We start from the raw sequence: 26,121 nt of genomic DNA on the forward strand, positions 1-26,121 counted from the left end.
TTCAATATATCAATAGATGATTTGTATGGGCATATATGATTAACTAAATATATTGACGCAGCTTGTATTGGGGTGTTGGTTTTGCTGGAATTTAGAGTGTACCTTGCATTCCTTTTGGGTGTTTGTGTATTGGAGCTTATACGTGATAGGTGTACTTAATGGTGGTGTAACTGTGGGATGCAAGTTTGGCTGCTAGCAATTGAAAATGTGTATATATATAAATATATATATATATATATATGCATATAAACAACAATAGAATAATGTAAGTTTTGAAGAATTATCGAAGACATAGTGGCTCTATTTTGGTGTTGGAGTTTGGAAACTACTGATAGACTACAGGATTAGTTTATTCTATTATAAAAAAATAAAAAAAAATGATGGATGCATTATGGCGGTCAATAATAATATTTTATTAGGTATGTGAGATTAAGGCGGATCTTGGTAATTTGAGATTAGCTTTGGAAATATTATTTAGCTGTTTGAGGCAAATAACCCTCTATCATTGTTGGTTCATTTTTATTCCTATTGAATCGTTTGAAATTATAAATATTTATTTATAGCCCTCCTTATCTCTTAAAATAAAATATGGGTCAAGTATAAAATAGCATCGAATAATATTCTGAAAATTATTTGAATATTTTGTGAAACTATTATGAAAGTTTGTACCAAATATTTATTTTGAAAATATCGAACACTTTCTTTAAAAGGAGTTTATTGTTTGAATTTTGACCATCACTAGTCTAATTATGATTTGGACCCTAGCCAATGAGAGTTTTTTATTGGCACAAAAACTAGTTTCTTTTGGGGCTTTACCACCAGCATATGTGTGGTTCTGGGCCTTGTCGCAAGCTAATTGACCAGAGTCACCAAGACTTGAGTTTTTGTGTATCAAATCATTGAACTATCTGAATATCGAACTATCGATTTGAACAACGAAATTACTTTAAATTATCCTATTGTCTTTTCAGTTAAAATGTATTGCTACATTGTTTATTCCCAGCTATGAAACCATCTTACAAGAGAATTGTTCATTTATTGATTTGTAGCAAAAATATATTTATTGGTTATCAACTATTTTCTTTGTATACTTGATCCAGCTAACAGTGATGGTTGGTTATTTACTAGACTTCCTAGGTTACCTCTTTTTTTTTTTTTTTTTTTTTTTGGGGAATAGACTTGTGCATGGTTTTTCACTTGTGGCAGTGCCGAAAGTAGGAATATGATTTTAAATTACTTTGGATTACTATTTTGTTAGTGAATTATATTATTGGATTTGGTGGACAATTTCATATGACAAAGATTGTTTATGACAATTAAAGATTTGTTTTGAGTATTTTTATTTTGGTGGTTTATTTAATTGGACTCGTAGCCTTATATGCTCAGTTAGATGGGCGTAACAATAGAAGTGTTGTTAGGCTTTTGCGGGCCATCACAGAACTTACATCAATAATTCAGATCGTTTAATGTGTATAACTCGTCAAGTATTTCATTATTGTAAAAAATCACGTTACTCAGATCTCAATAGCCACTTGGTTAGATTATATTTGTATTAACAATTTATTTTTAAGATTATACTTACCGTTCATATAAATTTGAGATGATCAAGTGGCTATCGATATCTGATCAACATGATTTTTTTAAGGGATGAAATACTCAACTATTTCTATACATTGAACAGTTTGGATTATCGCGGTAGGCCCACAGAGGGCCAACAACATGCTCCAGTAAGATTTCGAATTGGAGAGTGCCTTTCAAATATCCCAATTCTTGAAAAAAATTCAAAAAATATTGGGTTAATTAAAAAAAGGAAAAGGTGTTACGCGTTTTTTATTTTAAATGTCAGTGTTTTAATTTCAACAAATTAAACCCTGAAGTTTCATTTGTGTTTTAATATGCCCTCTTTGTCCATCTCCATCACTATAAGGTAACGGAGAATCGCTTTAGGGTTTAAAGTTAAAAATACTGAGGTTTAAAGTGGAAAAGGACTGAAACCTTGAGATTATTTTTATTTTTATTTTTATTTTTTTATTTTTTGTAATAAACCCCAATATTTGATTTTTTTTTTAAATGTATATATATAACTGACATATCTTATGTGTACTTGTATATCTAGTGAAATTTTTTTAGTCAAATTTTGGCTCTTCCGATGATAAAATTTTAATTTTGCCCATAATTTTGATGATTAAAAATAACAATAATTCATTAAAGCACTGATAAGTGTCTCTTACATTTTAGGTAGCCTTAATCCATTAAAATTAATGTCTCTTACATTTTAGGTAGCCTTAATCCATTAAAGTACTGATAAGTGACTCTTACATTTCAGGTAGTCTTAATCCATTGCAGCACTAATTAGTGTCTCTTACATTTCAGGTAGCCCTTCTTAAAAATAACATTAATCCATTAAAGCGCAGATAAGTGCCTCTTACATTTTTGGTAACTTTAATATATTAATACACTGATTAGTGTCTCTTATATTTCAGGTAGCCCTTCTTACATATTCATCAAAATTAGAGACGAAATTAAAATTTTATCATTGGAAGAGTCAAAATTTGAATAATTTTTTTTTAATCATATAAACAAGCACATACAATGTTATATATACACCCAAAAAAAATAAAATATTGGGTGTTGATACCCCATTTTGTCCCACCTGATAAATAAATGCCCCCAAGAAATGCTTTAAAAAAAAAAGATTTTATTTTATTATTTTATTAGGTGTGGTCCTTTAACCCAGAACGTTGGTATTATGATTGTGTGCTGCCACTTTACGGTTGCGATTGTGGATTCAACTCCTGTAATTAAGAGTTTGATATTTGTGGTGCTTATTCATTTGCCATTGTTAAGGGTTGTATATAGTTTATTTATTTTTTAAGTTTGGACTAATTGTGGATATGGGAATAGTAGTCAATTTGATGTAATATTTTATATATTTTGTAATTACTATGTTATTATTATTATTATTATTTTCTTTAACAAAAATAAAAAAATAAAAATAAATATGTCGCCAAAGCGAGTATGGGGTGGCTGCTGTGCGGGGTCACAGCAGCCACTGTGGTGCAGTGGGGCCCATTTCGATAATCTAAACCGTTCTCATTTTAGAATACATCAAGTAGAACATGTTTGCAAAAAATCAAATTAATTGGATATTGTTTACCCATTCATTCACTCACATTTACATTCATTTTAATACTTTAAATCACAATTATTATTTATTTTTGTAGATACAAATGTGAGTAGATGAATGGGTGAACGATATCCGATTAACTTGATTTTTTGCAGACATGTTCTACTTGATATATTCTAAAATGTGAATGATTCAGATTATCAAAATAGACCCCTGAAATGGGCCCATTTTGCTACACCACAGTGGCTGCTGTGCCCCTCGCATAGCAGCCACCCCAAACTACACCAAAGCATAGCAGCCAGGCATTGTGGCCCTATTATGGGACCATTTGATAATCCAAATCATTTATTTTATAAGTTTCTTTTGATAAAAAAAACTAATATTTATAGAATAATTGTAACTATATGATCAGATCACCTCTCCCTTGGTATTGTTCACACAAGAACACACACTCAAACAACATATTCGGATGAAAGGAAAGAGAGGTAAAACTTGCCAAGACGATATTCATGCATTGAGATTTGGTGAGATTTGCTTGGCTTGCTTCCTATTGGTTGGAAAGGGTGGCAGCGTCTCCTATATAAGGAGTTGTCTGTTGGGTAAATTACACTTTACATCCCTGCACTTTTCATAAAATTTTACTTCGGTTTTTACACATCAAATTGTGACACTTAACCCCCTGTGCTTTTAGTCAAGTGTCACATTGGCCCTTCTGTTACTCCCATTGTTTGCCTCCTTAACAGAAACTATAAGAACCTGAATTTTTGGACAACTAATTAGTTTGTTAATAACAATATTAAGTCAATTAATAGTGATTATTAAATTATCAAATTATAGTGTTAATAGCATCATGATTAATACCAATGTTAAATTCCTTTAAATAAAATTATTTATCTTCCTGTGATAAAAATTTCTATAGCTAATGCAATTGTGAAAACTAAATGGATTAAATTAATAGTAAATAAGCTAGTTAGAGTTTCGTAGGAAGAAAACCATCCAGTTAAAAAGGTTATATATATATACATACTAATATTGTATTGGCATCAATTTCAATTCAATTCAAAATAAAATAAAATAAAGATGTCAATTTGCAAGAAAAGTGGCGGGCTGCCCCTTCTTTTCCCTAGGCTGCTCTGCTGCATACAAGGCATGCTTGTTTTCCCAATTGCACACTCAATGTCCCTAGAGAAGCAAGCATGGCATAGGATGGCAATTCCAAGCAAATAGAAAAAAAAAATTGCTAAAGAAAGGAAATAATTAAATAAAACCAAAAGTTGCTCCCATATTCCCTACATAAGGGACTTCACCATCAGCCATAATGCATACACACGGCTAAGAAAGAAAAGAAAGAGCGGAGAGAAAGAGGGAGAGAAGGAAGAAGGAAAGAGAAAGGGGTCTCAAATTTTTTTTGAACTTCATTGAGGTAGGAATACTCAACCTCTATCCCCCCTTAGATATTTTTCTTAACTGAATTTATATATTAAAAATATGCAAGAGTGTGCATCGTTAATACACAATAGCTCAATGCATGATCACATTTTGATAGAATGATAATCTTATGATTATAGGATTTCTATCCTTCTTGCAAGCATGAATTAGATGGTTTAGCTACTGATGTTTCTTTTTATGTGTTCAAATATTCTCCATTGTTTGAATTAATCTTGCATGCTTATGAATTTGTGTTTACTTTTCATAAATATTATTTTCATCTATTCCTTGTTACCACTAATGAGAGTAAATATGAAGGATTAGAGTTTCACATGGGAATAGTAGCAAGAAATAATTTTTATGGTCTTACGTATGATTCATGGTGAATACAAAGTGTGTTTTTCACAAAATAATGAACTTCCAGCAAAACAGATGTTTAATCCGTTTTGAATAAACCCAAACAAACTCATGAGAACACTTTCATAAAATCTGAAACTACTGGAGTTAGTTTAACATGTTTTCATGGTGCTAGAATATCGAAAAAAATTATTTGACAACGTTTCGTGGTCAAAACATATTTTTAACTTCATTGTTGTCTGGAGGCAGCAGCAATGCTAACTTTACTAGGTCACCGTTTATTCTACATAATGATTTTTCAAGTGATTCAAATTGTAAAAGTTATATTATTAAGTTACCTTTCAAATTCTGCCAATTTCATAATTTTTTTTAAAGCATTGAGAGAGAAACGTCAATTTTTCCAAAATGTGACAGAATCTGTTCAGTTTTCTTAGAAAAATTATTTGACCATCTTCCATTGGGTTTCAGTCTTCAAACTTTTCTGGAAATATGTTCTAAACTCAAATATTTAGCAACCGTTCTGACCATACCTCTTTTTGACACCGTTTGAGGCCCCTTTCTATTTTTCAAACACAGATCACCTGTGCTGGAAGTTAATTTAACTCACTGTCCCAGAAAAATCACTTTTCTCCAAATTTTATTTCTCCATTTTAAAATTGTTTTTAGCCCTGGTATTCTTCTTGAAATATTTTCCTAACTCGATGAACTAGCACCAGTTAAAATAATGTAATGGTTGAACTTCGTTTGGTATGGGTTTCATATTTTTTTGTCTGACCATACAGTGCTGAAAGAAGAAGTGTTTTAATTCTTAAGAAATTTTGTGATGATTCCTAAGACATTCTATCGTATTTATTTTGGTTTCCATACATGATTGTGTTGTGCTATAAAACTAAAACTCGTACATGCATCCAAATGTGAATTCGACGAATTAAAGAAACATGAAATTGAACTGATGATACATTAAAATTTAAAAGTGATTGCAAACCCTAACATGGCACGGGAAGGTATTTTGATTCTTATCGGTGTAGGCAATATAAGGTTGGTGGTGCGGGTGTCCCAACATAGACCGTTCCCTTGGGGCAGACTAAGATGTCACGACTCGGGTACATAACCCTGGTGCGTGGGCATTATTGGTAGTTACAGCAAGTAACATTTGAATATTTGACCAAGGGGGAGTCAGAATTGCCCGTGGCCATTGCTTAGCGGTTCAGTGGAAATAGTGCTTCATGGGAAGTTACTTAAATTTATTTAATAAACTAAATCTATGAGAATTTAAAAAGAAAGGTGGGCATTTTCCTTATGATGAAATACTGTTTCTGTTTGCCATTTATTTATTATTATCTATTGTTATTATTTCAACTGATAGCATTCCTGTTATGCTTATTAAATGCTACTTGTTATTCTATTACTACACATTATTCATTAATTGTGAGTATTATTATCGGGTGGGTATTTTCTGGTTGTAGTATCTTATTGAGCTTGTCGCTCATTGGCATTCCCGTTGCCCTGGCGTTTTATGCCAGGTACCGAAGAAACCGAAGGGAACACCAAGGCCTTGCAAGGCAACATTCAGCCTTGGTTAGCTTGAAGAGTGCCCAAATTCCATGAACTATTTTCTAAATTTTATAGTTTTCCTCTAGTTTTCTTTTTATATTTGTGTTATTTTTTTTATGTACTAAGACTAAGTTGTAATTTAAGAACTTTAAATTTGTGGGTTGTTAATTAATAGATGTTAGTGATATTGGTGGCAATATTGATTTTAAGTTCTAAATCTTATTATGATGTCCTCAAATTTTGGGCGTCATAGAAACTATCTATAACTACAGTGCCACAAATGAAGCCAATATCCACATGAACACGCAGATGGCCATAATTCATTTCATAAAATATATTGTTGGTATCCACCAAGTCAAAATGGCCACATATTCATGATGCAAACATGCTGGCAGTATCCATGACTACATACACAAAACATGCCACATTGTCAATGTAATACCCCTGTTCCGTAATATGTTAATTGGTCCTTAACATAATGTGATTATGTATTTTGATATGATTTGGTGTTCTACTATTTGAAAATATGTGGTTTGAAATTTTATCTGTTCATCGTAGGAATATCTGTTTGAATAGTCTGCTTTGGAAAATTAATTGAGGGCCTTATCGGCCACGGAAACCGAAATTGATTACGCCATTGTGGTTGGCATAATTTTTAGAGCCTACGGTGAAATTTAATTGGAATTTGATTCTGGTCAATTTAAACTGATTAAATTGATAAATTAAGTACCTCATTATTTTATATTAAAATATTTGTTAGTGGGGCTTGTTGTATATTTGTATTGCACTCTCCTTTAGCCCTCTTAAAACTCAAAATCTGAGTTAGACAATTGAGAGTGAGAGAGAGGCCGGCCATGGAGAGAAAAAGGGAGAGATTTGTGTAATTTGGGTTCAAGACTTGGGAATTTGAAGATCTAGCTCAAGATTTGGCTAGAGCTTGAGTGTTGAAGCTCTTAGGTAAGTGAATTCATGGACTCTTACTTGTAATTTGTAAGTTCAAAGGTTGTTTGTGATCAAGAACATGTAATGAGTTGATTTTTGTTGAGTTTGAAGTCTTAGAACTCATGCATGTAAGAAATTACTTTGAATTTGCATGTTTGAGCTTGAAACACATGATTCATGTAGAGTTTTGGTTAAAGCTCATGTTGTAATCACCATTTGTACCATCTAAGTTGAGAATGATGAGCATCTCCCACATGCATGTACAAATCATGGGAGTATAAGTCTTGAATGTTTGAATTTGAGCATGTTGATGATGGGTTTGAGATATTTTGGGACATGCATGTAATCCATGTAATTGAGCTTTCCTAATGTTGTAATCTTGCATTAGTAGCATGTTAGCATGTGTAAATGTGTAATTTGAACCATTGCATGCAAGAAATGTGGATGGAAAACCGATTTGGAGCTCAAGAACACGATCTGGGAAACCCAGATTTTTGAGGTCCGCTCGAGCGGGGTAATGGCCGCTCGAGCGGGAAAATCGTGCTCCCAGCATTTTTGCAGAGTTGGATGTCCGCTCGAGCGGGACACTCCACGCTCGAGCGTGGATTTTCGTAGACAGGCCTTCAGCTTGAGCGCTCTATCCCACGCTCGAGCTCATCTTTCGTGCAACCAGTACTTCTGCAGGCCTTAAGGGTCCGCTCGAGCGGAGAAGTTTACGCTCGAGCGGGGACCCTGTTTCCTGGAATTTTGTTCATGCATTCTGTGATTCGTTTTCCGTTCCCTTTCACTTGTAAGCACTCTTAGGCATATGTTAAGCATTGTAAATGAGTTAATGAGATAAGAACAAAGCCTAAAGAGGTATATGTGAATTAAAGAACGGATTGAACTGTTAGTGACCCTTTTGTATTCATGAAATGTGTAGGGTCAAGCTCCAGGGCGCATCCACAAGCCGATCACTGTGAGTAATATCAATATTGAAAGCTTGTCAATGTCCAATTGTTATTCCCTTATAAACTTTATGAGTTGCTAATTGGGATTGTGGACAAAAGTCTAACAGGAATAAATGAATGGACCGAAGGTCGTTTTGATAAGAACGAATGGACCAAAGGTCGTTTTGATAAGAATGAATGGACCGAAGGTCGTTTTGATAAGAATGAATGGACCGAAGGTCGTTTTGATGTAAATGAATGGGCCGAAGGCCGTTTTGACTTTAAATGAGTGGGCCAAAGGCCGTTTTGACATGAAAGAGTGGGCCAAAGGCCGTTTTGCCATGAAAGAGTGGGCCAAAGGCCGTTTTGCCATGAAAGAGTGGGCCAAAGGCCGTTTTGACATGAATGAATGGGCCGAAGGCCATTTTGCCATGAATGGAAACCCGAATGGGCCAAAGGCCAGAATGTTTGGAACTACAGTTACTTGACTTGCATTTCGTATAGTTATATATATATTTGGTTGTTAAACAGAAGTGTGAATTGGGCCCAAGGCCGTTTGGAGCATGTTGTTCTACATATTGTTATGTAACTGCTATATTTGATATTATTCACTGGGCTATCGCTCACGCTCATTCATGTATTTGTAGGTGAGCCAAGGGAAGTCCAAACCCAGCCCCAGTGAAGTCTGCTAGAAACAACAGGAGTTTTGGGAGAGTCAGCCTTGTGCCTCGCGCATGAGACCATCCTTGCCCCTTTCACTATGTACCTATGTTTTGTCTTGTTGGCAAGGACCTAGTGCATGTCTGTACATAGTCTGTTATAGGTTGACTCGTTTTGAACGATCCTGTCTGTAATGAATTTTGTGAAACTGTACTTTTGATGTGAGTTATTAACGTATCTGAGTATGGTTTGTTTGATGTGCATATAAGCACGGCTCTATGGACAAAGTTTTTAATTTTGCTTCCGTTTGGCCCCCATTAACTCTGTTAAAATACGTTTAGAACAGTCTGAGGCCGTAGGTAATCTCATGATTACTGGCCGGTTACGTCCTTAACCCACGGGGGCGGGTTCGGGTCGTGACAGTCAAAATAGTTCGATAATCAAAACAAACAACACCCCTACTTTGGGTTCTTCACCTTAGAGGCAGATGCATTATGAAGTGAGGACAAGGTCACAACATTCCTCCCTCTCCAGGTAATGAGGCTGTTGTTGGTGTTGATATTGCTCCTCTTTATGCTTCAGATGTTTGTGACGATGCTGACTTTGTTATTGTTGTTGCACTTCTTGTTCTTGTTGCTGTTGCTGTTACTGTTGTCCTTGTTCCTACTGCTATTGTTGCCCTTGATGTTGAAGTTGCCTTTGTTGCTGAAGTTTCGCTTTGTGTTTGTGAACTTGCCCTTGATGCAGATGGATTTGGTGCCCTTGGAATTGCTGAAGTTGCCCTTGGAATGGCTGAAGCTGGATTTGGTGTTACCATTAGTATTGGTGTTTGGGTTGCACTTCGTGTTGCCATTGGTGCTGATGCTTGGGATGGTGTTGATCCAGCCTTAGTGCACTGCAATTGGCAAAAAATATTCGGTCCAATCAAACATATATCTAGTTGTATTAATTTAAAACATTAACAACAAAGTATGCACTCACCCTTTTCCTTTTATAGCCTAAGCTCTTCCATCTTGGTTTATTTTTTTGTTGGTACTCCTTGTTTGGTGGATTCTTGCAGCTCCTATAGTTATGGCCCTATGTCCTACAATTACCACACTTTACTGTTGTATTCTGCCTTGTGACTTTGGTAGGTTTGGTAGGTTCATCTGATATAGTACATACCTTTTGTTTGTCTGTAATAAATGTCCATCCATGTTGATTCTCTATGCCAATGTCTTCCATGAGCAAGTGAATGAACCACAACTAAGAGCTCTTTGTTTCACCCTCCACCACTACATACGCTACTGGGAACATTTGGTTATTGGCATCAATTCCTATTACACATAATAACTGTCCAGTTTGTTCACTTTTCAAATGGCATCCATCTAGACCAATCAGTGGCCTACACCCTGTTACAAAGCCCTCTGGCAAGCTCCAAGGCAAATGTACCATCTCTCAAAGGTAGATTGATTAGTAGGGTCCTCAGGGTGTGTTAGGGAAAACAGATGATTTCCCACAAGTAAATAAATCGATGGAAATAAAAAATAATGCGAAAAAATTAAATCAACAACAACACAAGAATTTTTATGTGGTTCCCTTAATGTGAGTTTCAAATAACGAGACATGAATGGTCTTACAAACCACCCTTAGGTGAATTTCAAATAATCACAAATAAATAAGAGGAAATACCTCACCAAATAGACGAAAAAATTATCTTCGAAGCAAAGTTAAAGAAGACCCAAAATAACGAACCAAACAATGCTTTGAAGGAAGTGTGAAATAGAACCAAAACTTCCAAGCAAAATAGCAACAAACAAAGCACAAAGCTTTGGACCGATATTATCCACCATTTGAAAATACACACAGCACCAAGATTAGCAACACCAAGACAATACCAAAAAAATATTGTTGACTCTTGGGCTTTTTATCAAAGTTCTAGTTGTTACCAAACAGATTATTAAATACCCATTAGACTTTCAAAAGTCATATATAATATATAAAAACATATATTATAACCAACACCAAACCAATTAAATATTTTTAATAAACCAATTGGGTCTCATACTCCACTAAGGAGGTATACCCAACAATGTTTCAGGAGGAGTTGACTTCATGATGATGGTTGTGTCAGGATTTGTTTTCCTCAACTTTTCACAGCAATCCCAAAGTTGATTATATTGTTTATTGTTAGTAACCTGTATGATGGTTAAAGCCTTTCTCTTGGCCCTGTATAACTGACTCCTAGATGCTCCAACCACATAATCCTCCTGAACTTGTGCTTGAAAAGATTCAATTAAGAGTTTAAGGTTTCTCCTAATGCTATCCATATACTTTTTTGACAGCCACCTAAAGTTAGCATGCCTGTTTTGAAACACCATTCCACAATTATGTTGTTTCCTATATGTTTCCACTTGCAAAGTGTTCTGGTTCTGCATATTAGAAGCAAATATGATCCATTTGCATCCCTCCCTACACACTGCCCTCATCCTTTTTTTCTCATTATTGACAAACTTTACATTCTTACCATTCTTTACTGCATACTCTCTCATTGCAGCCCCAAATTCTGTTGCTGAACCAAATAACATATAGCGATCCCAGGTTTACCCTTGTTGTATAGTGATCCGGACATGTGTCCGTGGATGTTGGTAGTTGTTTATTATCTTGTTTACATCCTTTCTTACTTTGTATTTGAGTTATAGGATGTGTTGAGCGGGTTTGTTACAGGTTAGTTGAGTTTAGAAACCAAAACTAGTTGCCCAGATTTTTGGCCTGTACGCTCGAGCGGAGGTGTTGGCGCTCGAGCGTAGATTACATCCATCCAGTATCTTGTTGTGCAGTGTTGTGAGCTCGAGCGTAGGGTTGGGAGCTCGAGCGGAGGCCTGGTTCTGCAAAAGTGCTGGGCGAGTGCATTCTGCGCTCGAGCGGGAGGTTGGCCGCTCGAGCGGAAGTCTGTGAGTGGCCGCTCGAGCGGGGTGTTTTACGCTCGAGCGGAAGACTGGGTTTAAATCCCGAAATTTGTGACTTTTCAAATCACTTTTTCACTTTCTCTTCTCTCTCTTACTTTTCCAAAATCACCATTGTTGAGCCTCTCACTCTAGACTCTACCTTCTCTCTAGGTTTTGATCTAGTAGGAGTGATTTACTCACCTTTGGCCTTTACAAAAAAGTTGTTGATCGTCGAGGGCTTCATTTTAATCTGAAAATCTCGGGTTTTGGAACACGTTGGGTTTTGTCGTCTTCTCCTTTGGGACTCCGAAATTGAGGTAGGGATAACCTACTCCTCTCTATGGGTTTTGTCTTTAAATTTTGGTATTTTGAGATGTTGGGCTTGGTTTGGTAAATTTGTGAAAGTTTGGGGCTTTTGTGTAATTTTACAAAAGTTGGGGTTTTATTCATAATAAACCTAGATGCATGTTTGGCATAGAAAAATAGAATGATTGTTGAATCATTGATGAAAATGGAACCTAAGGGTTGAAATAGTAATTATGGAAAATGGCCTAATTACATTGTTTAATTAATTGAGATAATTAATTGGTGAGAAATGAGGAAAAGAAATGTTGATTGAATATCCATTTGTGCATTTATTTTCTGTTTAGAAATAACTGCTTGGGCTATCGGTGGAGGATAGTCGTGATTGTTGTAGACAATGCATGATGATTAGGTAAACTGAAACTAATCAATGGAAAGTGTCATGGAACTTGACGGTTGATAGAATACATTAATTGTGTGTATTGTGTGATTGTATATAGAACCAATGTGTTTATATACGTTATGTGTAGAGGAGGAGATAGGGGATGTACTCCGCGGTTTAGGGGAAGATAGGGGATGTACCTCTAAACCGGATAGGTATTGGGAGGAGATAGGGGATGAACTCCGTAGACAGAGCTCATATGCTTGTCTAGAGAAGTGAAGATAGAGCTCATATGCTTATCTTTGTGAAGTGTGGATACAGCTTGTGTGCTTATCTGTGGATATTGTTGATATACATATCTGTTGTAGAATGTGGATACAGCTTGTATGCTTATCTGTGGATATTGTTGATATACATATCTGTTGAGAATGTGGATATAGCTTTTATGCTTATCTGAATGTGAGATATAGTTTTTATACATATCTGTAGAAATGATGATAGAGCTAGCATGCTTATCTGTTGAAAAAGGGAAAATGAAAAGTAATTGGGACTTGTAAGTCGTTGACATAAATATGTAATTTATGTGATTGTATCAGTGTTGACCAACTATCAATTGCTAATGTTTTAGTCATTGTCCATGGTTGGTTTAGTGTATTTCTACTGGGCTGTGGCTCACCCTATATGGGAATATCATTTTCAGGTACAGGAAGCATGCCACCTCCAAGGACATAGTTCGGGAGGCTTGAGGCGGGCATAGTGTAGTTGTTTTACTTTTGATGTATTACATGTAACTTCAAGCCAAGGGCTTAATGTGTAAACGAGTTAGAACTCTTTGTTGTAACCAAGTGTTAACTTGGAAAGCTGTAAGCCCGTAGGGCATTTTGTTATGAGGTTAACATGTAATACTTATGTAATGGAATTCTAATGAATGAAAGGAATGCGGTTAGTTTAAATGTAAATGCATGTCTTATCTGTTGGGTTTATTGTTATTATTTTGAGGGCGTTACATAACATGCCCACTTTAAATTCAACATTGGTCATGCCAGTGTCAGGATTAAACTCTGGATGCTTTGGACCTCTTCTATCCTCATTAGTTGAGTCATAAATGCTTTGGAGCTCATCAGATGATCCACCACCTTGCTTAAGCTCTACACCCTCTAGTTCAATGTTTGTAAACCCATATGATACTCATCTGCTTAGTCATTAGTGTTCCCTCTATTGCTCCCAACCCACTCAACACCTTTGTCAACATTGTTTTCAAACAACACATCATCATCACTCACTGCATAATCACTATCATAGAAGTCTACATCCTCACTGTCATTTTCAGCCTCACTGTCATCACCATCATTTTCAACCTGAACGTCATGACTCTTATCTACAGAAACATCACCATTATCAGCAATTAATTCCTCTATATGATCACTTTCAATTTGACTAATCACTTCTCTAGGTTGACTACTCCCAGAAACATCACATGACACCACTTGGTTGTCCCAACAATCCATTACTGGAACATTTTCTAAGTACACTTCAATGGCTCTACTAGGAGGCATTTGAGCAATCATTTCAACCAAATTAGCATCAGTTACTAGCAACCTTAAACCATTATCAAAGTCCATCCCATGGATTCGGTAAAAGTAAATAATTAAACCATCATACCCAAATTTCTTCACATCAACATTAAAGTCAAATAAAGAAAAATTAGCAAGATCACAATTTTCAACTAAAGTAATGTTTCCACCAATGTACATCTTTCTTGGAGAGTAAACAAAGTCACCCCCATGGTGAATCTTAATAGTAAAACATTAACCACCCCCTGTAGAAAATAGTTTAGAGACCACAAAGTCATGAATAAATTTTCTTCAACCATTTTAATTAAACAATTCATAAACAAAAAGTCCACAAATGCCCACTGTGAACTAAAAGTGTAATTGGATTATTGATTTGGGTAGGGATTTTGTAATAACCCTCACGCTGTCCTAACCATTCTCGTATGCATTCATATGATTCTGTCTTGTTAAGCTTGCATTTCAAGTCTTGTCCTTGTTCGCTTAAGTGTTACAGCATGCTTTGTACCTTACTCGGTACGGGTTTAGCCGAGGTCACCCTGAGCCTAGGTCGGTTTTGAACCTCTTGCATCTGAGACCATCTTGGAATTTACTTTTGGTTGACTCCACCTTCGCTCTGACATGTTGGCCGAGATATCACTATCTAGGCCGAGGTGTTCGTCGCCGAGGCCGAGGTGTGTATTATCTAGGTCGAGATGTTACCCTTGAACCTAAGTGACCTTACTCCTGGATTGGTACGACCTAGACCGAGGTGTGGCACATCTAGGCCAAGGTGTGGCATAGCTAGGCCGAGTGTTGTCCTTTCTAGCCGATGTCCTTGCCCCTTGCTTGCCGAAGTCTTGTTGTTAGCCGATGTCGTTACTTGTCGGAGTGCTCTTGCCGCCTAGTTTGTTCAGTACACTTTGTCATAGTCTTGTCTTTTCACTCAGTCACCTTTTTTAGAAGAACCAACCAGCCGTTGCCACGTACCCCTGCAGAGGGTTAAGTCAGCCGACAGACCCAGAAAATATACATTTTGTATTATATCTTTGCCTTGTAGAGAGAGAAGCTCTAGGAAGAAGAAGAAGTTTTAGAGTGAGAGAGTGGGCTTTCGAGCTTGATTCCTAGAGATCAAACCGTTAGATTCGTGTATTGAGGTTAGATTCTTGATTTACTCTTGTCGTTCTTTATGTTTATCTAGCTGCATTGCACGATTGAACCTGTTCTGCACGTCATGCATTGATTTAAAGTTGGTTTTAGAAAGAGAAAATAGTGTTCATGTGTTCTTGAAGAAAAAGTCTTGTTTGATCCGAAAGTTTGCATTAAGATTCATGTTTTTGTGTTTGTTCTCACAAGATCGTTGAATATGGGTACCTAGGTCCATGTTTTTGAATGCATAGCATGAAATCTCAGATTTTGTAATAGCAAATTATGATCTTGGCATTCATCTTCCTCATGTTCACGTTCTTCATGTTCGTCATGTTCTTTAAGAGAGGGAAACCTAGATTTTCCCGACTTCATTCCCTTGAATGTGGCCATCGAGGCCACACCTCAGCAAGGAGGTGTGGGACCTCGGCCTAGACCTGGTAGTTGCCCAACATGTTTTCCCGAGATAAGGAATTGTGTTTTGTTTTGATTTGACTTAGTTTTTGGAAGAATGCCGAGGTCATTTGCATGCATGCAAGACTTGTTTTGAGTAGTGCATTCAATAGACTTTGCCACGTGTTTGTAGGACTTGGGCTTGCCTTGACCCCGACGTTTGAAGAACTAGGTGAGTGGTATTTCTAATAAAATTATGTTATTAATGTTTTGATAAGCTTTGCTTTGCTTTGTTTTGAAAAGTATTTGTTAAGCATGAATGATTACCCCTATTTTGTGTATCAAGTATTAGCTTTGGTTTTGACAATCTTTGAAAGTCCGTACGTGCTAGGGGACTATAAGCATTTGTAGCACAATCTTGAAAAGTCCGTACGTGCTAGGGGACTATAAGCATTTGTAGCACAATCTTGAAAAGTCCATACGTGTTAGGGGACTATAAGCATTTGTAGCACAATCTTTGAAAGTCCGTACGTGCTAGGGGACTATAAGCATTTGTAGCACAATCTTGAAAAATCCGTACGTGCTAAGGGACTATAAGCATTTGTAGCACAATCTTGAAAAGTCTGTACGTGCTAGGGGACTATAAGCATTTGTAGCACAACCTTTGTTAATGTCATCCCTTGGAACTTGAAAGCCTTGGAAGACTTAATTGTTGAGACCTGAAAGATTTGTTAGATAAACTTAATTTGCCCTTGGATTTTGTACAAGATGTGATGTGCCTTGATTTGATAAAGATTTCGGATATCATTCATGTAAACCCCTTTATTATTTATACCATTCACTGAGTATCCAAGCTCACCCCTCTCTATATATATATGTAGGTGACGAGCAGGACGGCGATGACGCCTAGATATACTTGCCACTTGTTTTGGATTTTGCACTTTTGCAGCATCTTGAAGATTATGCTTCTTAGTTATATTTCATTGTATTCTTGTATTTGATGGCTAAGAAGCTTTTTGGTCAAGATGTATTTTTGTACTTCATTTTGTTGTATTAAATCTATGTAATAATGTATGCCATTCCATTTAACTTATGCACTGCTCTTATGGACTACTTAGCTTTGAATTTATTGCTTCCGCATTGATAAGCCCCATATGTATACTATGTTTGTATGTGAATTTTGAAAGTTGGCCTTCGGTAATCTCGGATTACTGGCCATCACGGCACCATTCTACTAGGGACGGAATGGGGTCGTGACAGATTTAGAAAATGGAAGGAAAATGTTTTTGAAATGTAGATATATTTCATTCAAATTTCACCATATTTTTCCCTTTTCCTTTTCAAATTTCTATACAAATTCATGAACCAAACACAAGACAAGTGTTAATACAAATAGACAAAGACTAGTCAACACACTCGAGACCACATTTTTCTTTAGCCAATAAAGTAGTAAATAAAAAAATTGAACAAAAGTTACACTTGATCCGAGAAATTGTTCTAGAAACCCACACATAGAACCAAACAAACAAAGAAAATGATAAATCAATAAATCATTGTAAAAACCCCCCACACACAAACAAAGACAATCAATTATTATAAAATATTATGAAGTTATGCTTTACCTGATGGATGCGCACCTCTGTCTTCCATTCCCTTCAATTCGTGACTCACTTTTTGCATAACCGTAATAGTTCACCATCTGCATTTTGGTTTAGCCCTAAATTGATAGAAATTTTGGACAATCACAAGCTGTATTGGCAGGAAATAGGGTCAATTTCCGACCTTTCCCTATTTAGTGGCCACATACTAATTGTGCGACTAACTTCTGTTAAAGAGTCAAATAGTGGGAGTAACATCAGGGTACTTGACTAAAAGTGCAGAAGTTAAGTGTCACATTTTAATACGTAAAGACCAAAATGAGATTTTATGTAAAATATAGGAATGCAAAGTGTAATTTATCTTTGTTTGTTTCTGTTGGAACAATCTTCTGTGTACAAAATAAATTGAAACAAATCAAACAAATAAAATAAATTACATACCGAATTTATTTTTTATCGAACCGAATGAATAATTAAAGACCAAGTCGAGTGTGTGACACCTTGTCCTTAAGACAGATTCGCCCCACTACGGTGCTTACGGTTAAGTGGCGTCTATCTTCCAGGATACAATGATCTTCACAAATTTGTAGTAGCACTCCAAACAAATTTGTCTGGCGAACTAGAACCTTGTGTTCTATACTGTCTTTATTTTTATTCTAAAACTAATATGAAGAATAATGCACTAAAAGAGCAAAGTTGGACAGCAAAAAGGAATTTTTCAGACTATTTTTTCAATGTCCCAGACTGCTGAAAAGGCTGGTATATATAGGCAAATTAATCTGACCCGAACAGGTACAAAAGAAGTGAACAGGTGAAGTTTTGAATTTGAACAGATGCTGTTTGAATTCAAACATATCTGCAAACTGTTTCAATAGATTAACTGCTGCAGTTATTTATCTGTTCAGAAACTGCCCAAAACCGAATATGTTATGGTCTTTTTGAACCTGTTGGACATGGACCGAATGAGGAAAGAAATTAAATTCAAACTTGAATTTAATTAAATTTTCCCGCAAGTAATTTTTGAAAAAATTCAAATGAATTTTGTCCAAAAAATTAATACAAGAACCGACCCGACCCCGACACAGCTGGCGGCGCGCGTGTGGTGGTTTGGGCTAAGGTTCATTTTGTCTATAACTCCTCCCTTCGACAAACTTGGGGTGCCTCTTGGGGCCCAACCCAAGTATTGTACTCTAGAGCTTATATACATACGCGAGCTCTCTTAAAGTTTCAATGTGGGACAATGCATTTCAAGGAAACCCACATTTAATTTTTTAAATGTCCAATTCCACGAACCCGAAAATGATGTCAACTTCTCATTCACTCATAAATGGTTTTGATGAACCGTCTTCACTGTGTGACTTGCCATGCGACAAGGAACACGTCACCTCTTCGAACCCACCCCAAAAGACGTTTGGGGCCCATTCAATTTTGGGCTCAAAGTTGGCCCAAAATAAGCCTTATAAAAACCAAATTTCCAACAATTTCATTTGTGGGGGAGGCTCTGGAGAGGCCAAGAGAAGACAAGGGAATGCAAGGCCCACTTTTGTTTCTCTCTCTCAATTAAGGGTTGGTTTGGGAAGTGGGTTGACTTTTTGGCTTTTTTGGCTATTTTAGTCTGGGCTAAAAAGCTTGGTTTGGGAAGTGGGTTGACTTTTTGGCTTTTTTTGTGAGAGAAGAGTGTAATGATTATAGATTGGATGTGATATTTTGTTTTTTGTGGCTAAAATAGCCTATTTTGTCTTTTGTGGCTAAAATAGCCAAAAAAGCCTACTTTAGCTCTTCCCATACGATGCCTTGGTTTCTTTCATTCTTGAGTTACTGCTCAATTTTTTATTTTTTTTTTTGTTTTATTTTGGTCGAGTAAGTTCAAAAGAAATAAAAAAAATTAATGTTACAGAGATGTTGGGAAAAAGCTGTCAAGTTTCACACACAATTGTGGATTAAGAATAGTGAGTGTTATTGTTGTCATATCTTTTATTAGGATATTGGTTTAATACTATGCCTTATGATTTCACTTTCTCCCTTTGTTAAAATTTCGAGCCATCACATTTGAACATTGCAAGGTTTGTCTCTAAACTTTATGGATCCATAAAATTGAAGACCATCTAATCTCTTCATATATATATATTTTTATTGGTTTCATATGTGTATATATATATATTAACGACTAGCCACGCCAGGAATATAATAATAAATAAAACAATAAGTACTATCTTATCAAAAAATTTGTACAGAACATGTAACCAAAATGATGTGGTAGTGATATCCATGAAATGAAAATTACTTTGATAAATATTTTGATTTAAAATAGTAAAATTTACTACATCATTTTGTATGGACTTTTTGCATAAATTTCCTATTTCACCTAATATCATATATGTATATAGAATTGTGTGTGTATATATACTTGTAGCTATATATACATATCCATATATGCATATTATTTTTTTATTATACTTGTATATATATATATATATATCTACATATGCATATTTTAATTTATTATACCTATTTACTACTTGTATATATATATATATATATATATATATCTATACATATGCATATTTTATTTTATATTATTTGCATCAACCTCACATCCATTCTATATTTCCCAAATCACCTTTTTATTTTCAATGTTACCTGTGTTTAAAAAAAAAAAAAAAAAAAAAGGATGAGCAAAGAAACAAACTTTTTTTTTCTTCAAATTTTTGGTTTGAATCTAAAAAAAAAGAGAGAGTTTTCCTTAACAAAAAAAGAAAAAAAAAAGAAAAAAAGAAAAGAAAAGAAAAGAAAAGAAAATAAAAGGCTAAAAAAAAAAAGAATTTCAAAAAAGACTTCTTTAAAAAATCGAACTACGATTGGACCTGATTCCTACAACAGGATACATAGGCAGCCATGTTGCTCGGTCTGAATCCTTCTAATTCTCATTTTTATCTTTCTTTTATCATCAAGTTCAAAAAGGCTTCTTTCAAAAATCGAACTACAATTGGACCTAATTCCCATAACAAGATACGTAGGTAGCCATGTGGCCCGATCCATACTTTTTTGTTATTATTTTTGTTTTATCTTTGTCATGTTACCATTTTGATATCATAATAGTGCTAATCAATCTCTTCAAAGAAAGGTTAATTTTCAAAACCACACATTGTTCTTATGAGGAGATAAAATCACACTTTGTGATTACTACTAAGTCATTGAAACCAAAATTGATTCGGTAAAATCGCAGTTGTCAATTCCATTTCAATTCATCACATTAAGCTAAAGATTTTCTAAAACTCCTTTTTCTTTTTGTAAAAAGCGAGGGATGAAAAATTCAGACGCACTAGCTAGCGACTTCGCTAGAGACACTTAGAGGATTTCGGCTATTTTTATTCTCTTTTATTTGATCCATTTTTGGTTTCATGACTCCTCAAAGTTTTCTTCTTATTTCAATCATCTAATGTATATATTTTGTAGGAACACTAATGAGTTATTTCTTATTCTTTTGTAGCATAAATAAATTATGGAAGGCATGATCAAATATATAGCTTCATGATTGTCAAGGCAAGAAGGACATTTGTAAAATAAAAAAATATATAACGGGGATTTATTATTATTATTATTATTGTTAATGGCCCCTCAGTATGAAAAAATATATGTCATTCTTCTTCCATCTTGAATTTTCTTTCTATTTTACACCCAAAAAACTTCCTGATTTTATTAAAAATTGCTTCTGTGGTATTTAAATTTTTTTTATGTATATATGATTTATATATTATATTATAAATACATGTGTGTTTTGTGTATATGATGAAAAAAATTATTTTTCTTTTGACCCCTCTGATAATGAAATCATGGTTCCGTTATGTGCATAACATACTCACTTGTAACCTTTTGGGAAAGTATGAAGGGAGGTCGTTATCGGATTTAGTTATTATATGGTCCCGGTAGCTTCTACACCGAATCTTTTCCTACTCAAATCACCAATCTGTGAAGGTTCCACTTGTGGGATTGGAAGTTTGAAGATTTGGGAACCAAACCTCTGTTTAGGAGCTGCATTAGTTAACCTACTCATGTTGCACATATCTCTCTTGCGAAGGACCTCCTAAACTTTGTACCATTAGGAACGCTTGGTTTTACACCCCCCCCCCCAAAAAAAAAAAGAAAAAAGAAAAGAAGTGAATAATAACAAGGGGTACCATTGTGTACTTTTTTTGTGCTTACATTTGTCATCATGCATTGCAAAGTCATCTCTGACAGGAGTTTCAAGTAACTCGAGCCATTGTATTTCATGCATTGTCAGCCCTAATTGAAATGGCCAAGGCCACTTTACATAGGAAAACCTACCAAATATTCTTAACGGCACACATATCCTAGACATGCATTGACTGTACACCCATATGAGATAGCCATGTCTACGTCTCAAGATTGGGTCAGAGAGTTCCACCACTCTAAATATCATCAGGCCACCTTTCTGTGCAACAGTTGAATGACAAGACCGTATCCAAATTGTGACCAAAACAAGCTCTATGCTAATTTAAACTATCACTCTGATTAATTGTAGTATGGTTGAGGGTTTGCCCAACTCATAATCAAGTTACTGCAACATTAAACTTTGTTTAGGACACTTTGACATGTGGTTGTTATTAGGCATCGTACAATTATCTTTGGTCAGGTAACAATTTTTGCCTGGTCAAAAATGAGATTTTTCATTTCGCCAATTCACAAAGCAGTCTCAACTTGTAGGTGAGGGTTCAAGAAAGGAGTTGGAAAATTCGAAGATCGAATTCTCTAGAATATGATGAGAGGCTTAGATTCTTCAATAATCTCAACTTAGGAACACAACAACAAAGGAGATGATGGAGATAAGAGATTGGGTGAAGAAGAAGGCAAAATGGCTAGAGAATAGAATAATGGCAAGGCTCTCCCATTGATCTCCCACTTTCACTCTCAAGGTTGATAATGGAGAAGGGAAATTAGTTCTTTCCCAAGAGTTAAAAAATCTCCAAAATCCATCCCTTGTAAAGCTATGGGTGGGTGCTATTTATAGGCACCTCATGATGTAGGATGGAGCCCATGTGCAAGGCACATGGGGGATATTCTCTCTAACCACCTTGTCCGAGGAGGTGACCTCTCCGAGGAGGTGACTTCTCCGAGGAGGTGACCTCTCCGAGGAGGTGACTTCTCCGAGGATGAGAAAACCCCGAAGAGGAGATCACTCCCTCGGCGAACCCTTCTTCTTAGCCACACCTAACCAATGATCCCCAATCATCCCAAAGGGTCAGGGGTAGTCCCAGAGGACGTCCTGCCGCAAAATATTGCCGAGTCTCATGGACCCCCCCGGGTCGTGCCACCTCGACCCGGGTATAGGCTAGTTTAACCGAAGAGTGAATTTATCTCCACTCACCGTCCTCGGGATCGGGTCCTTTGTTCGAACTCCATTACGCCCATGGTTCTGGTGCGTAGATCCCGGAAAGCTCCGAGCCCGCAAGTGTTCTGAGACTCATTAACGGAGCGACTTCTAGATTGCGTCTGAATCCGTTCGAAGCCAAGTGTTTCGGACCTCTAGGTTCGTGGATCCGAACCCTTTCGAGTCCGAGTGCCTCGGATCTCTAGGCTTGCTTAATACCCTTTCGAGTCCGGGCTTGAGTAAGTCTCTAGGTTCGTGGACCCGAACCCTTTCGAGGCTTACAGCGATTCAATCCGTTTGATGGCGATAAATCTGGGCCCACCGATTCTTGGACTTGCGATAAATTCGGGCCCACTAATCTTGGGCTATTGGGCCTAAATAATTTAGTGGGCTCAAATTAGCCCCTCTTACATTTGCCCCTTGCGTGTATGAGAAATTTTAAATTTCTCAGACATGCATACTGTCATTTCTTCGACCCTGTTTCGCATCACGTTCCCCAAAAAAAAAATGTTTTGTCACGACAGAGCCTATTTTTTTTTTTTTTTTTTTTTTTTTAATCCAAGCAAATAATAACAAAGCAGCACCTTACCCACTCCACCGAAGTCAAAAGTGTGGTAAATTTTCTCCAAATAAATATCTAAACAATCTGGGTTTGGTGATTGTGCAGGTGTTAAGCCCTAGATGCACTGAATAATTGCTTATGCATTCTTGGGCCACGTCAACGCCTTCAACAAATGGCTGGTTTGTTTATTATAAATAATATACCAGTGCTCTGCTTTGTTTTCGGAGACCACCGCCGCCTCTTCTGTAAATCGAGAAAATTGAGACCACGACGAAACACATTTTTTTTTTTTACAGTAGATCACAATCCAAGGACCCATTTCGGCACATGCTCTCTCTAAACTAAGATCACCCAGCTTTCTTCTTCTTCAAGCAGCTCTGCTTCTACAATACCGGAGGACTATCGCCATCTGCATACCGCCTGTTGTTGCAACTCTGGGTGTCGCCGCTGTCGGTATTTTACTTTGGTTTAACGACACAACATCTCAGAGATTCAGGCACACCCACTGAAGTCTACCGTCGCTTGCACACCGTATGCTGTCGTAGCTCCGTCGGAACACCAATCTTTCTAGTGTTTTCCAATACACCGTCGCCCAAAACATTTTCTGCAGATCTACCCATTCCATGCGAGAACCAGATGTGGATCTGTCTTGTGCACGCGACCAGTCAACTCGTACGGCCTGTGTGCTTTTCATCCGTCACTTGCAGCCTCGCTACCGCTTCCAGTCGCTCCTGGCCAACGCCGACCACGCCGCCCACTCAACGCGGCGTTGGTTTGCCCAGCTGCTTCGCCAATTTGGAACCGCCGACTTCGACGTTTGCTCACTCCGGCGGCGCTTGTGTCGTTCTGCTCTTCCTCGGCTTGTCTTCATTCGATTGGCTTCATCTTCTTGATTGTCCAGATCTGTGAGCTCTTTATATATATATATATATATATGGGTTTTGATTTTCACTCAACTAATTCCATTCCCTTCACTGTTTCAGATTTATTGATCTTTGGATTTCAAGATCTAGTTGAATCTTTGCTCAAAACCTTCTTCCTCCGGCTTCGACGGTCCAATGCAAACCACACACGTTCGCCCTCTCAACGCAACGTGTGTGGTTGCTGACTCTTCTGTGGTACCAGCGTTGATTCTGGCTTCAACTTGTCTGACGCCGACCACGCACGTTCGCCCACTCAACGCAACGTGCGTGGTCTTGCCCAGCCTAGCTCAGTCCTGTTGATTACAGTCTATAAAACCTTTCTGATTTCAACTTGAATTCCAACATCGGCTTCGGACTTCACCCCTCTAACAGTCCCAAATTTGTGAGTATGAAATTCGGCTCCCTCTTCCTCTTGTTGAATATATAAATATATTTATCACTCCATGTTTGATAGTATTGAAAGGAGTAGAACAAACAAAAATTTGTTGTTGTTGTTGTTGTTGCTGTTGTTGATACTCGATGGAATGATTTCAGTAATGAAACTCGTAATGTTGAATATGAATTTTGTTATCGAATGATTGATTGTTGCAACCCCGAGAATATTAGATATCATGCTCGAACTCCTGATGTAGAATTCATCGTAGGACTTGTTGATATGCTGAAATACCTAGTTGAATAATAAAGATGATATATTGTTGTTTGTTTAACTTGTGGATGCTTGAGAAATACATAGCTGATGCCAAAATTTTGTGTGACCGTTGTAGTTTTACGTCGGCTTGAGATGAACCAGCCCGGAGAGACAAAAACTTGATTGTTGCATTTTCATGAACTCGCTCAGAGTAATAAAATTGTTGTAGCTTAAATAGATAATTATTATTTGTTGATGTTGCCCCATTCTGATAATGCCTGAATCATGATCTGAAATTAATATTGTTTGTCTCAGTTGTCGGCATTGCTATTTCAGGCAAATGAATTCTTGATTGAAATCCACGACCTCGGGGCCCTTGGAACCCGAACTAATGAGAGCAAGGGCTGTTCCTCGGAAGTCTGAACAGAAGCAAGACTGTCCCTCGGGAGTCCGAAGGTAGCACACACCCTACTTTGGCAAGAAAGATTCCTCTGGAAGATAACCGAGTCTACCAAGCTTGCACCAACAGAAATAAAGATTGTCTCCCAGAAGTCCGAGCAGAAGCAAGGCTGTCCCTCTGAAGTTCGAGCAGAAACAAGACTCTCCCTCAGAAGTCCGAGCAGAAACAAGGCTGTCCCTCGGAAGTCCGAGTGGATGTGCACTTCTACTTTGGCAGCTAATGGAAGCAAAGGCTATCTCTCGGGAGTTCGAGTAAGAGTCCACTCTACTTTGAAAAGAAAGATCCTCGGAGCTCGTATTGATGAAATCAAGGGCTGTTCTTCAGACCCGCACTAATGAGAGCAAGAGTTGTCCCTCGGAAGGCTCTCCCTTAGAAGTCCGAGCAGGAACAAGGCCGTCTCTCGGAGGTCCGAGTGGATGCGCACTTCTACTTCGGCAGCTAATAGAAGCGAAGGTTATCCCTCGAAGCTCGCACTGATGGAAGCAAGATCTGTTCCTCGAAAGTCCGAGGCGGAGAACACACTCTACTTCAACAAGAAAGAACTGACAGAAGTAAGGGCTATTCTTCGGAGGTCGAAATGGGAACACACACTCTACTTCAATAAGAAAGACCCTCGAAGCTTGCATTGATGGAAGTAAGGGCTATTCTTCGGAAGTCCGAGTGGGAGCACACACTCTACTTCAGCAAGAAAGACCCTCAAAGCTTGTATTGATGGAAGCCATGGCTGCTCTTCGGAGGTCCGAGTGGAAGTATACTTCTACTGTGTCAAGAAAACTCCCTTCAGGTTGGTAACTGAGTCTACCATTCCTTTTTCTTCTTTGAGGGGCAACAAAAAATTAAAAACTGTTTCAAGCAACATAACA

At 37.0% G+C, this 26,121-nt stretch overlaps 1 long non-coding RNA gene across 1 annotated transcript; it reads left to right on the forward strand.

Moving 5' to 3' along the window:
- The first annotated feature begins 22,026 nt into the window (after nucleotides 1-22,026).
- On the forward strand, nucleotides 22,027-22,541 carry LOC145799109 (uncharacterized). Its single transcript, XR_014341119.1, has 2 exons — nucleotides 22,027-22,401; nucleotides 22,436-22,541. It is a non-coding gene; the product is annotated as an uncharacterized LOC145799109 (long non-coding RNA).
- The last annotated feature ends 3,580 nt before the right edge of the window (nucleotides 22,542-26,121 follow it).

Source organism: Camellia sinensis, chromosome 9 (genome assembly GCF_055761805.1).
Source record: "Camellia sinensis isolate YWXY chromosome 9, ASM5576180v1, whole genome shotgun sequence".
NCBI lineage: Eukaryota > Viridiplantae > Streptophyta > Magnoliopsida > Ericales > Theaceae > Camellia > Camellia sinensis.